The sequence below is a fragment of the Mesocricetus auratus genome, unplaced genomic scaffold (genome assembly GCF_017639785.1).
Source record: "Mesocricetus auratus isolate SY011 unplaced genomic scaffold, BCM_Maur_2.0 Super-Scaffold_4256, whole genome shotgun sequence".
Lineage (NCBI taxonomy): Eukaryota > Metazoa > Chordata > Mammalia > Rodentia > Cricetidae > Mesocricetus > Mesocricetus auratus.
The window spans coordinates 79,505,575-79,519,259 of NW_024429182.1; the positions used below are offsets into that span (position 1 = coordinate 79,505,575).

The 13,685-nt window shown below is 41.3% G+C and overlaps 1 pseudogene; it reads right to left on the reverse strand.

Moving 5' to 3' along the window:
• Positions 1 to 8,600: 8,600 nt before the first annotated feature.
• Positions 8,601 to 8,802, reverse strand: LOC110341819 (annotated as a pseudogene).
• Positions 8,803 to 13,685: the final 4,883 nt, after the last annotated feature.

The following is a 13,685-nucleotide window of genomic DNA, read 5'->3' on the forward strand; positions in this document are numbered from 1 at the left end:
TCCTAAAGCAGCCCCCTCCAGTTCCTGCAGCAGTTCTGTAGATATCCAATGACTCATACTTTAGCTTAAAGTATGAGGGAAATATTTTGTGGCTCCCATTAATCTGTTTTCTTCCTGTAGAAGGATTATATCACCCCTCTCATTGCCATGTGACTTCTTGGTGTAGTGTAGAGGGGGAGAGTCTGTATTCCCCTCTTGTTGACTTTGGCTTGCTAATGAGATATGTTCTGGTTAATAGGATGACTATGGGTTGGTCATATTTTCATTTCTACCCCCACCCCGTGTGTGTGTGTGTGTGTGTGTGTGCATTGTATGCATGTGTGTACACAGGTATACACATGAACATGACTGTGAGTGTGTGCAGAGGCCGGAGAAAGACACTGAGTGACCTTCCCCATGTCTTATTGCCCTGTGACAGGGCATCTAATTGGATCTAGAACTTGCCATTTCTCAGGTAGGCTTGCTGACCAGAGAGCCCCAGTGATCCTTTCTGTTCCCCTTGCTCTGGTCTCCCACAGATACACACAGTTTTTTTTACATATATACTGGGTTTCTAAACTCAGGGTCTCATGTTATTGCTGTAAGTGTTTTTACCCACTGTGCCATCTCCCTAGTATTTCTGGGGCTTTCCAGAACTACATATCTCATATGAGCACTAATATTCTTCCAAGATCCTAGAATGATAACATAAAGAACTCGGCTAAGCCCAACATGGCCACTTCCACCCTTCAGTTATTTTTCAACTAAGTTTTGTAGGCACATCCTAGACCTATGCTTAGAAGGAAACATGTATATTTGAAAGCAATGAATGCTTGGAATGCTAGCTAACACACCAACTGTTGACTAATACACCAATTCTTTGGAGTTAGTTTAGATTGGCATATTTGAAAAATTATGCATGTACAGTGCAGTATCTAACATAAGCAACAACTTACAGAATTATAGCTCCTGTGATTATTATTTTCAACTTTGGTCTTTGAATTCTGTCATGTGATCTTGGATGAGACTGCAGAATTTTAAGCCTAATGACCTTTGATTTAGAGAACCCAGCCAGCAATTTGTCCCCTTGGCTGGATTCCCAGTCCCCTTGGTCTAGGCTGAGGCCATTAGAATTCTCCTCTCTGGCACTTACATGTTTTCTCCTGCTTTCTCAAATAAGAGGTGAGAATTTCCTTCCCAGACTTGGCCAGCAAACCTAATGCTTTCATGGTTGCTGGTGTTTCCCTTTGGCTAGTTGACTTCTCCTTATCTTCCGGTTTCACCTCTTCAAATAAGCATGTACTCCTTCACCCCTAGGTATCTCTCAGCTTCTGTCTACACTGCTGCCCAGACCTCCAGTCCTCCACTTTTGGTTGGCTGAGACCCCCACTAATATCCTTTGACATTCCCTTTTAGGCTCTTAGGAGCTTTAAGATGTCTTGCATTGGGTTTTCATCTCCTTGCTGGCTGTTGCTCCTCATGACTTGTGTCATCATCATGCATGCCTCCCACTTTGGTCTCTTGCATGGACACTTACCTGCTAAGCCTCTTCTGGAACTCTATCTGGAGGTAGCTTGCTCTACTTACCTCTTGGGAAGTAATTACAGAGCTCCTGCAGCCCTGGAGGAGAAAACAGCACTGAAGCAGATGCTTCCCAGATCAAATCCAAATAATCTCTGAAGAATCAGCTAATCATTAATGGTGTATAACCCCAGGGCAATGCTACTCCTCCTAGTCAAGTTTATGTGTAGCAGTCTTTGAGTCGGTGAAGAGGGCTCACCTTGACCTGGTGGTTAATGCAAGGGATCAAAATGATTGACAGCAAGCCTTTTCTCCAACCAGGGAAGAGAATGGAGTTTCAGAGACTCTGTACACTGTCTCACTGTCTTTAATCTTTTCATTTGTTTGGCTTCCATCAAGGTTCTCCTTTCTTGTTCTTCTGTGACACTTGATCATTTAGTGTCATAGCGGGCTTTAATCTATGGCTCTTGCCAGTGACCCCACAAGTGTGTCTCTTGGTTGAATCTCTCTCCTGGGAATTCATCTGTTTGATGTCTCTACTTGGATATCTAACATGTTTTAAGAATAGATTCAGAAAGTGACAGATATTCTATCTATAAACCATCTACTTCATCTGTGGCCTTCACCAGAAGATGGTCACCCTATTGTTCCTATTTTCCATGTATGAAATCTCAGGCTTCCAACCTTTATGCCTAGATCTGGTGAATCTATTAGTTCTGTCTTCTAGCAGTGACTGGCGTCTGTCTCACTGTCTTCAGTGTTCCAAACCACCATTTTCTATCTGTTTTAGGGTTATTATTACTGTGATGAAACACCATGATCAAATGCAAGTTGGGGAGGAAAGGGTTTATTTTATTTACACTTCCACATTGTAGTCCATCAGTGAAGAAAGCAGGACAGGAAGTTGCTGTGGAATAATCCTCTTGTACAACATAAAGATTTGTCACTTGAATTGTTTTAATAAAACACTGATTGGTCAGTAGCCAGGCAAGAAGTGTAGGCAGGGCAGCCAAACTAAGGATGATGGAAAGGAGAAGGGCAGGGTCAGGAGTTGCAAGCTAGATGCAGAGGGAGCATGAGATGAATGTGCCATGCTAAAAAAGTACTGCCATGTGGCAGAGCATAAATAAAGAATATGTATTAATGATAGTCAATGCTATAGGAAAACAATATATTTATTTACCAGAGAGAGAGAGAGTTGCACAAACCAGGAGTTAGAAGCGTGGCTGACTTCCAGGAGAAAAGGGAGGTTCCTTTTCCTTTCACTTCCTTTTATATCTACCTGTGTCGGTTTACATGTCCCTGCCCTCATGGGCAGATAGCTTTGTGGGGTTCACTCCTACAATTCCCCTTTTAGTCTAAATAAAAGATTTAAATTTGATACAAACTCAAACATATACAACATATATACATAGAGGGTGATAATTCAGTTATAATCTACTTATCCTAAGCTAAACATATCCATTCCACCTAAATTCTAAACTTATTTGAAAAGGATGCCTAAGTCTGAACACCTTCTTCCAATCCCAAACCTAAAACAATTGTAAATTAACACTAACAGGTGTAAACTATCCTCTAATATCAATAGTAGGGAGAAGGGACGTGGAGTTCTCAAATTTACTTCCTGATGAAGTGGGACGATGACAATCATGTGGACCCGTGGGAAGAAATTGTTAGAGTAACAAGAGTCTTAAGTAGGTCAATTAGTCTCTGTTTTTCAGGAGAGGCTTGACTGAAGTTCTGGATTGTAGTTCTAATTTTGATTGAAGCTCTTGTCTGAAGTTCTGATTGGATTGTAGAAGATGCACTGTATCAGTTCCTTGGCCTGAAGATGTGTCGAGTGATGTAGTTCCAAGCTGGTTTCATGATGGTGCTTGTCAGGTGGGGTCGATGATGTGGGGCAGTTTAGATGTATCCAGTCGAATCAGGCAGAGTCAGGGAAGTGAATCCACATTCTCTTTCTGAAGCAGTTGAAGATCTCTGTCAAGAGATCCCTTTTTCTCTGGAAAACTGAAATATTAATGTTAGCACAGAAATTTTTAACTTTTATGTGTATGAATACTGGGAAAGGCCACCCTAAGGAAGATAATACACACGAAGGAGATTAGAGTTTTAGAAGAGAATCAAATATACACAGATGACAGTCCCTATAGTTTTTTGTTGTTTCTGTCTTATATCAATGGCTCTTTGATATAATACAGAAAGTCTGAATTGCATTTTAACAATATGCTTGTGTTTAAAACAGGAGAGCCAATCCAACTCCAAAGCCAGCATTAATTAGATGAATTGGGACTCAGGCATATTAAGAAGTGGAAGAAATAGAAATTACAATAATAAAATAGAGAGATTTAGACATTGGTAACACATCGTATTATTGCATGTTTGGTGGTCCTCTGGGTAGCTATCCTTTCTTCTTTAGGTATCCACATACCTAGTATTTTTTCACTGTTGAGAACTAATTTTTCCTGTAAAGACACAAACAGAATACTTCTATTTCCTTTGATGAGGTCTCCTTATACATAGCAGACCTTGTAGATGAGCCATCCTCTTTCCTCCTCCTGAGATGTTTTCTGTTCTGATCGAATCTTAATTAATTTAGATGGGACCCAAAGCTTTTCTTCTCCTGTGGAAACAAAAACATAACCCCTTCCCCAACGTAACACATATCCTGGTTTCCAGACTGAGGTCATAACATCCTTAAAATACACCGGTTGGTTCAGTTCAGAAGTCTTTTCTGTAGTCCAGTGTCTTTCTGCTGCAGTTTGTCCTTTTTCATCAGCATTAAGAAAATTCAATGTTAGTAAAGCATTATGTAACCTGTGTTTAGGGGCCTTTGTTCTCCCTGGCTGTTTATGAAGCATCTCTTTTAATGTTCGGTTAGATCTTTCAATCACTGCTTGTCCTGTGGGATTGTAAGGTATACCAGTTACATGTTTAATATTATAATATTTGAAAATTTGTTCCAATTTACTGGAGACATATGCCGGAGCATTGTCAGTTTTTATTGTTTTAGGTATACCCATAACAGCCATCACCTCTAAGAGGTGTGTAATAACAGAGTCAGCTTTTTCAGAGCTGAGGGCAGTAACCCATTGGAATCCTGAGAACGTGTCTACGGTTTGGTGTACATATTTCAAACTGCCAAATTCTGGGAAGTGAAATACATCCATTTGCAAAAGTTCATTTCTGTGAATACCTCTAGGATTACAACCTGCTGGTAATGGAGTTTGATTGTAGAATGAGCAAAACTGGGGCAATCTCTTACTATTTCTTTGGCTTGTTGCCAGGTAATAGAAAAATCCTTCTTTAAGCCTTTGCTGTTAACATGGTGTTTCTTATGAAATTCTGAAGCTTCCAACACATTACTTCTGATTAATGATGGTGATGTCACTTCCGGTGTCTAAAATGCAATTAATCACCATATTATTTACTTTAACTGGTAACTTGGGTTTATGATATTGTATAGAAGTTTGCCAAAATATATGTTTTGTATTTCCTCCTGATATAATTGATTCATCCTCTGGAGCTAATGTATTATCCAGTGCCGTATTATTTAAAATGGGCAGTGGATCTTCTAATTGTCCTGGGAGAGGCTGCCCTCCACTGTCACTGGGAATGACTGAATAATCTTTCTTTCTGGAGCCTGCTTGAGGCCCCGATTCCCGTTTCCCAGCTGTAAAGATCTGCCTTGTCTAGCTCTTGTGGACCAGCATTCATCAGTCCAATGTTTTCCCTTTCCACACCTCCTGCAGAGACCAGGAGGCTGAAGCCTTCTGTTTGATGCATTTCTGGTAGAAGCATTATTTCTAGGAATGTGTTGTCTACAGTTCCTACTCAGATGTCCTATTTTACCACAATTAAAACATCTAAAGTTTCAATGTCTTTTGAAACTTCTAAAGATTGCTTCCCCAACCCAATTTGGTATCTCCTCTTGGGTAGGCCATTTTTCATCCTAAATCCTTTAGAAATGGCTTCTCCTATCCAGGTTCCTGCCTCTGGATTGTCATACTCAACATTAGTTGTATATAAGACCCATTCCTCCAGTGGTGTTGATCTTACCTTTAATGGCCACAGTATCTGTTTGTAATGTGGGTTTGCATTCTCATAAGCCAAAGATTCTGTAAGAAGTCACCTAATATTTGGATCAGTTATTTGTAATTCTACTGCTCTGGATAATCTTTGTAAGAATTCAGAGAATCTTTCGCTGGGACCCTGTATCACTTTTGAATATGATTCAACTTTTTCCCCTGGTTCACAAACCTTATCCAAAGCATTTAGTGCTGCTGTTTTGCATAAATCAAATGTATGCTCATCATAACCAGCTTGGACCTGTGGGTCAGAAAATTGCTTCTCCCCAATAATCTTACTTTCGGAAGCTTCGAAGCCATCCTTCAAACCTTGAAGTTCAAGGGCCTTGGCTTCCTGTCTCCACAAAGCTTTCCACTGTATTTGGGAAGACTGGTCCAGCACTGCAGATATTAAATCATTCCAATCTGAGGGAGTTATCTTATTGGTAGTAGCCCATGTGTTTAGTAACTGTTTTGCATAAGGGCTGTGGACCCCAAAAGACATTATCACTTGCTTTATAGCTTTCATTGGAATAGATTCCCATTTATGTGTAGTGGAACCAAATTGGTTCCTCCTCGATTCTGGCCTTTCTACCATGGTTACTGGAAAGGCCACCTTAAGATGTCTAGTAGCCATATTTCGCTTATTTCCGGGTAGCCTAGCTTCTGTTGACTCAACATCTGATGTTTCAGAGGATGTATCTTCTAAAGATTGAAATTTTGCAACCATGTCATCCTTTAGGTCTTGGATTTCCTGCATTAAAAATTGTTCCAAGTCCTTGGACTGTTCATTGAGGTCCTGGATTTCTGTTTCAGGAGGTCCCATTTATTAATTGTCAATCTCAGTGTTTGTGCTACTGGTGTTATGTTCAGGAAGCGGTCTCTTGTACCAATTTATTCAAGGGTGCCTCCCACTTTCTCTTCTAACAGGTTCAGTGTGACTGGATTTATGTTGAGGTCTTTGATCCATTTAGACTTAAGTTTTGTGCATGACAATAGATATTTTCCTCTTAGTAATCCAGATCAATCACCTCTCCCAACACTCTTAGTCCTTTCTTAACTTGCTGGCTAAAGGCACTAGAAGCCCAAAGTGATCAGGAGGAAGTCTCAGCTTCTAGTTCAATAGAATGTTTGTTGTGTCTCCTGGCAGGAAGGTTCCTTTCTCTGAAACCAAAACTTCTAGACCAGCAGAACTGAAGGGCATCAGAACAATAAGCAAAAATTTCCTAATGGGTCACTAGGAGTGATAGAGAGCACAATGTTTCCCTTTCTTACCCCTTGGTTCCTGGACCTGTAGATCTTGGTTATGGGAGAAACGGTACGATATATTAGTCATTGATTCAAAGCATATACCTTCTTCTGAAGAACTCTGACTCCATCTTTCTAATTGGGGTGGTACCTGTGTTTTCAGAGGGTCATTCAAACTTTCTGTCAGGCCAGGTGGGGAACTAGTAGATTCTGTAGTCATGAACCAACTGTTATATTTCTCAGTCAAAAGAGTTCCTTGGTCCGAAGCAATACTGTGAAGAATACCATGATGGTTGATAAAGCGTTTTATAAGTTCATGTACGGTGGTTTTGGCAGAAGCATTATGTGCAGGAGAGGAAAATTCATAACTAGAATATATATCTACTCCAGCAAGTGTCAGAACATGGCCGAAAAACTGACCCATGGTGAACAATGCCTTATGGAACCGTGAGAGAGGCTCCAGCAAAAAAGGCAAAGGGAGGGGCTTTTACCTCAATTGCATTTTGTTCCCTGGACTGCCCTTGGACATAATTTTGGCTTACATTTAATTTGTAAGGCATGTTTGTTCTTGTTGATTGTCAGAATAGAGTTATAGAACCTAATCTGGTTGGTGTAACCTGAACCTGGATATGGCCTTCTGCCTTGCATTTGTACCTTTGCAGATATAGTCTATAGAACATGCCAGGAAATTGTGTTTAAATTGGTCTGTCCTGATAAAGTTCTGGAAAGAAGGGGCTGCTCTGTTAATATTTAGTATGTGCTTACTGACATTTATTTACACATTTTCTGATCCCACGTTTGTCTGAACTCAAAAATCTTCCTTGAATCTTTGTTTTATTTGTTATATTCTTGTATAAAAATGCATGAAACTAATGTAAGGTCATCTATAGCATTAGAATGTAGTTTACCCTATTCTCTCAGGTCCTCAGATTGCAAATTCAGCAGACAAGATCTGCACAGGTCTGTGAAAGTTGACAGTAAGGACAAAGTGTTGTCCTTTCCATGTAGGAAGTGGTCCAATTTAGTAAACCTGTCACCAGGTCACTTGTTGGTTACCCAGGGGAATGGTACCATATCTGCAACTCAATATTGGTAGCAGTTTTAGCCAGATCAGCTTTGGTGAGTGGTAGTACATATTATTGAGCTCATGCATAACCCCATCTCTGACATCATAGTCACTTTGCTTATGGGCCCATTGGGTAATGACAGGAATAGTGGGGAAAAGAGGCTGACTTCCACAAAATGGGTGGTCCTATCTAGTTGATGATCCTATCCGAAGACGTATTTCTGTGATAGGTGTAGTAAAAAGCTGAATGGCCAATAGCTAGGCCAGAAAGTATAGGTGGAACTTTCAGGCAGAGAGAGAGTTCTGGGAGGAAGAAAGGCAGTCTTCAGCCAGATGTGGAGGAAGCAGGGCAGGCAGTACAGAGATGAGGGAACAAGCCTCATAGAAGAATGTATATTAAAAATTATGGGTTAATTTAAATTATAAGAACTAGTTAGGAACAAGCCTAAGCTAAAGCCAAGCTTTCATAATCAATAATAAGTCTCTATGTCATCATTTGTGAACTGACAACCCAAAGAAAAATCCAACTACAAATGGTGGCTAACATCCAACACTGAAATCCTCATAGAGTCTGAAAAAGCAGACTCTTAGTAGACTCTGCATATAGAGGCATGACTTTTTCTTTTTCTGAGTATCACAAAAGTTTATTTAGCAAAAAGTTTCTTATGAAAATGTACACAACTCAATTCTACATGACGTAAAGTCCTCTGCTAAGGTTTCTACATGATGATGCTGTTTCATTGTATGACCACCATGCTGGTGTTATTCTGCTGCCTACTAGTTGCCACCTTACACACTCATCATCACAAGATTCATAAAGGGATCAAAGCCCTGTAGTATTTCTTGTCTGACATCATTTAACTTCAATGATAACTTCTTGTTCATAAATTTCTTCAGTTTGGGAGGATGGACTTTGCTCATGGTGATGTTTCAGCAGGCTCAGCATGATGGACAAGGCATGACTTTGTTTGTTTGATTTAAATTTTTTCATTTTACATACCAACCAGTTCCCCCCCCCCTTTCCCCTTCTCCCCCCTTCCCCCTTTCCCACTGCCATTTACTCCTCAGAGTAAATAAAGACACCCTTGGGGAGTCAACAAAGTCTGGCAAACCAAGTTGAGGCAGGACCAAGCCCTTCCCACCCCGTATCAAGCATGAGCAAGGTATCCTACCATAGGGAATGGGATCCAAAAAGCCAGTTCGTGCATCTGGGATGAGTCCTGGTCCCACTTCCAGGGGCTCCCCCAACAGATTAAGCCATTTAACTGTCACTCACATTCAGAGGGCTTAGATCAGTCCTATGTAGGTTATCCAACTGTCAGTCCATAGTCTGTGAGTTCCCACTAGTTTGGGTCAGCTGTCTCTGTAGTTTTCCCAATCATGATCTTGACTCACCCTTGATCATATGATTCCTCCTCCCTCTTTTCAAATGAACTCCAGGAGTGCAACCCAGTGTCTGGCTGTGAATCACTGCATCTGCTTCCATCATGTACTGGATGAAGATTCTATGATGACAATTAGGGCAGTCACTAATCTGATTACAGGGGAAGGCCAGTTCAGGCACCCTCTCTGCTCTTGTGAGGAGTCTTAGCTGAGGTCATCCTGTGGATTCCTGGGAATTTCCCTCGAATCAAGTTTCTCCCTAACCCCATAATGTCTCCCTCAATCAAGGTATCACTTTCACTGTTCTCCCTCTTCATCCCTCCCCCAACTTGGCCTTCTCGATCCCTCATGCTCCAATCTCACATCCCATTCCTTCTACCCCTTCCAGTTTACCAGGAGATCTTAACTATTTCCCCTTCCTGGGGCCCTTGATGAGTGTCCCTCTTAGGGTCCTCCTTTTTACCTAGCTTCTATGGGATTGTAGATTGTAGCCTAGTTATCCTTTGCTTTATGTCTAATATCCACTTATGAGTGAATACATACTGTCATTGTCTTTCTGGGTCTGAGTTACCTCATTCAGGATTTTTTTCTAGTTCTATCCATTTGCCTGCAAATTTCTTTTTTTAATTTTTAATTTTAAATTTAAATTAGAAACAAGGTTGCTTCACATGTCAATCCCAGGTCCCTCTCCCTTTCCCTCCCCTCCCACCAACACCTCCAATACCCCCTCCTTTTCCCAGGGATGGTAAGGCCCTGCATGGGGGTGTCAATAGTCTGTCATTTCACCCAGGGCAGGGCCTAGACTCTCTCCCAAGAGTACAGGGTGAGAGTGCATCTCTCATTGTGGGATTGGCACCCAAAGTTCATTTGTATGCCAGGGATAAATATTGATCTACTACCCAAGACCCCACAGATTGCCTAGGCCTCCTCACTGACACCCACATCCAAGGGGTCTGAGTCAGTCCCACGCTGGATTCCCAGACATAAGTCTGGGATTCAAGAGCTACCCCTTGTTCAGGTCAGCTGTTTCTGGGGGCTAAACCAGCTAAGTCTTAACCCCTTTGCTCATCAGTCCTCCCTCTCTGTCACTGGGTTCCAGGAGTTCAGTTCAGTGTTTAGCTGTGGGTGTCTGCCTCTGCTTCCCATTAGTCATTTGTTGAAGGTTGTTTCCCAGACTCTCTGGCCATGGGGTTGTAGGCTGGCACTCCCCTGATCCATGTCTAAAATCCATATATGAGAGAGTACATGCCATGTGTGTCTTTTTGTGACTGGGTTACCTCACTCAGGATGGATTCTTCTACGGCCATTCATTTACCTGCGAATTTCAAGATTCCATTGTTTTTTTCTTCTGAGTAGTACTCCATTGTATAAATGTACCACATTTTCTCTATCCACTCTTCAGTTGAGGGGCATCTAGGTTGCTTCCAGGTTCTGGCCATTACAAATAATGCTGCTATGAACATAGTGGAACAGATGTCCTTGTTGTATGAATGTGCACCTTTTGGATATATGCCTAAGAGTGGAATTGCTGGGTCTTGTGGTAGGCTGATTCCCATTTTTCTGAGGAATCTCCATACTGATTTCCAAAGTGGCTGTACGAGCCAGCAGTGGAGGAGTGTTCCTCTTTGTCCACATCCTCTCCAGCATAAACTGTCATTGGTGTTTTTTGATTTATTCATTCTGACAGGAGTAAGATGGTATCTCAGAGTTGTTTTGATTTGCATTTCCCTGATGGCTAGGGATGTTGAGCACTTTCTCAAGTACCTCTCAGCCATTTTAGACTCCTCTATTGAGAATTCTCTATTTAGTTCTATAGCCCACTTTTTGATTGGATCCTTTGGTGTTTTGGAGACTTACTTCTTGAGTTCTCTGTAAATTTTGGAGATCAGACCTCTGTCAGATGTGGGGCTAGTGAATATCATTTCCCATTCTGTGTAGTGCCTTTTTGTCTTGCTGACTGTGTCCTTTGCCTTACAGAAGCTTCTCAGTTTCAGGAGGTCCCATTTATTAATTGTTGACCTCAGTGTCTGTGCTACTGGAGTTATGTTCAGGAAGCAGACTCCTGTACCAATTCGTTCAAGGGTATCTCCCATTTTCTCTTCTAAGAGGTTCAGTGTGGCTGGATTTATGTTGAGGTCTTTGGTCCATTTGGACTTAAGAGTTGTGCATAGCGATAGACATGGATATATCCGTATTCTTCCACATGCTAGCATCCAGTTATGCCAGCTCCATTTGTTGAAGATGCTTTGTTTTTTCCATTGTATAATTTTAGGTTCTTTGTCGAAAATCAGATGTTCATACATGTATGGGTTAATATCAGGGTGTTCAATTCGACTCCATTGGTCAACCTGTCTATTTTTGTGCCAATACCAAGCTGTTTTCAGGACTATAGTTCTATAATAGAGCTTGAAGTCAGGGATGGTGATGACTCCAGATGTTGCTTTGTTGAATAAGGTTTTTGTTTGGCTATCTTGGGTCTTTTGTTTTTCCATACAATGTTGATTATTGATCTTTCAAGTTCTGTGAAGAATTGTGCTGGTATTTTAATGGGGATTGCATTGAATATGTAGATTGCTTTTGACAGGATTGCCATTTTCACTACATTGATCCTCTCTATCCAAGAGCATGGGAGATCTGTCCATTTTCTGATGTCTTCTATAATTTCTTTCTTTAAAGACTCAAAGTTCCTGCGATACAGGTCTTTCATTTGTTTGGTTAGCATTATCTCAAGGTATTTTGTGTTGTTTGTGGCAATTGTAAAGGGTGATGTTTTTCTGATTTCTTTCTCAGCCCTTTTATCTCTGTATAGAGTAGAGCTACTGATTTTCTTGAGTTGCCACTTTGCTGAAAGTATTTATCAGCTGTAGAAGTTCCCTGGTAGAGTTTTTTGGATCACTTATGTAAACTATCATATCATCTGCAAAAAGTGAAAGTTTGACCTCTTCCTTTCCAATTTGTATCCCCTTGATCTCCTATCCATTCTCTCCATACCTTTTCAATATTGTACTTGAAGTTCTTGCCTGTAAATTTCAAGGTGTCATTTTTTTCTTTTACCACTGAGTAATACCTCACTGTGTAAATGTACCACATTTTCTCTATCCACTCTTCAGTTGAGGGGCATCTAGGTTGCTTCCAGGTTCTGGCCATTACAAATAATGCTGCTATGAACATAGTGGAACAGATGTCCTTGTTGTATGACTGTGCATCTTTTGGATATATGCCTAAGAGTGGAATTGCTGGGTCTTGTGGTAGGCTGATTCCCATTTTTCTGAGGAATCTCCATACTGATTTCCAAAGTGGCTGTATGAGTTTGCACTCCCACCAGAAGTGAAGGAGTGTTTCCCTTTCTCCACATCCTCTCCAGCATAACTATCATTGGAATTTTTATTTTATCCATTCTGACAGGAGTAAGATGGTATCTCAGAGTTGTTTTGATTTGCATTTCCCTGATGGCTAGGGATGTTGAGCACTTTCTTAGACTCCTCTATTGAGAATTCTCTATTTACTTCTGTAGCCCACTTTTTTAAAAATATTTTTTTATTTTATTTTCCAGTTTAAATTTGGATAAGAAACAAGGTTGCTTCACAAGTCAGTTCCAGGTCCCTCTTCCATTCCCTCCCTTCCTCCTGAGCCCTCACGCCCCCCCCCGTAACCCCCTCAATTCCCCAGGGAGGGTGAGGCCCTCCATGGGGGTGTGCATAGTCTGTCATTTCATATAGGGCAGGGCCTAGACCCTTCCCCAAGAGTTCGGGTGAGAGTGCACCTCACATTGTTCTATGGGAGTCCCAAGTCCGTGTGTATACTTGGGATGGGTACTGATCTGCTGCCCAAGGCTCAATAGATTCCCTAGGCCTCCTCATTGACACCCAGATTCAGGGGGTCTTGATCAGTCCCATGCTGGCTTCCCAGGCTGATGCCTGGGATTCAAGAGTTAACCTTTGTCTGGTCAGCTGTTTCTGGGGGTTAAACCAGCCCAGTCTTAATCCCTTTGATCATCAGTCCTCCCTCTCTGTTACTGGCTTTCTTGAGTTCAGCTCAGTACTTAACCAAGGGAGTCTGCCTCTTCTTCGATCAGCAACTAAATAAAGTTTCTGTTTCCCAGACTCTCTGGCCATAGGATTGAAGGCTGGCACTCCCCAGATCTATGTCTAAAATCCATATATGAGAGAGTACATGCCATGTTTCTCTTTTTGTGAATGGGTTACCTCACTCAGGATGGTTTCTTCTAGTGTCGTCCATTTGCCTGCGAATCTCATGATTCCATTATTTTTTTCTGCTGAATAGTACTCCATTGTGTAGATGTACCACATTTTCTCTATCCACTCTTCAGGTGAGGGACATCTAGGTTGCTTCCAAGTTCTGGCAATTACAAATAAAGCTGCTATGAACATAGTGGAACAGACATCTTTGTTGTATGAATG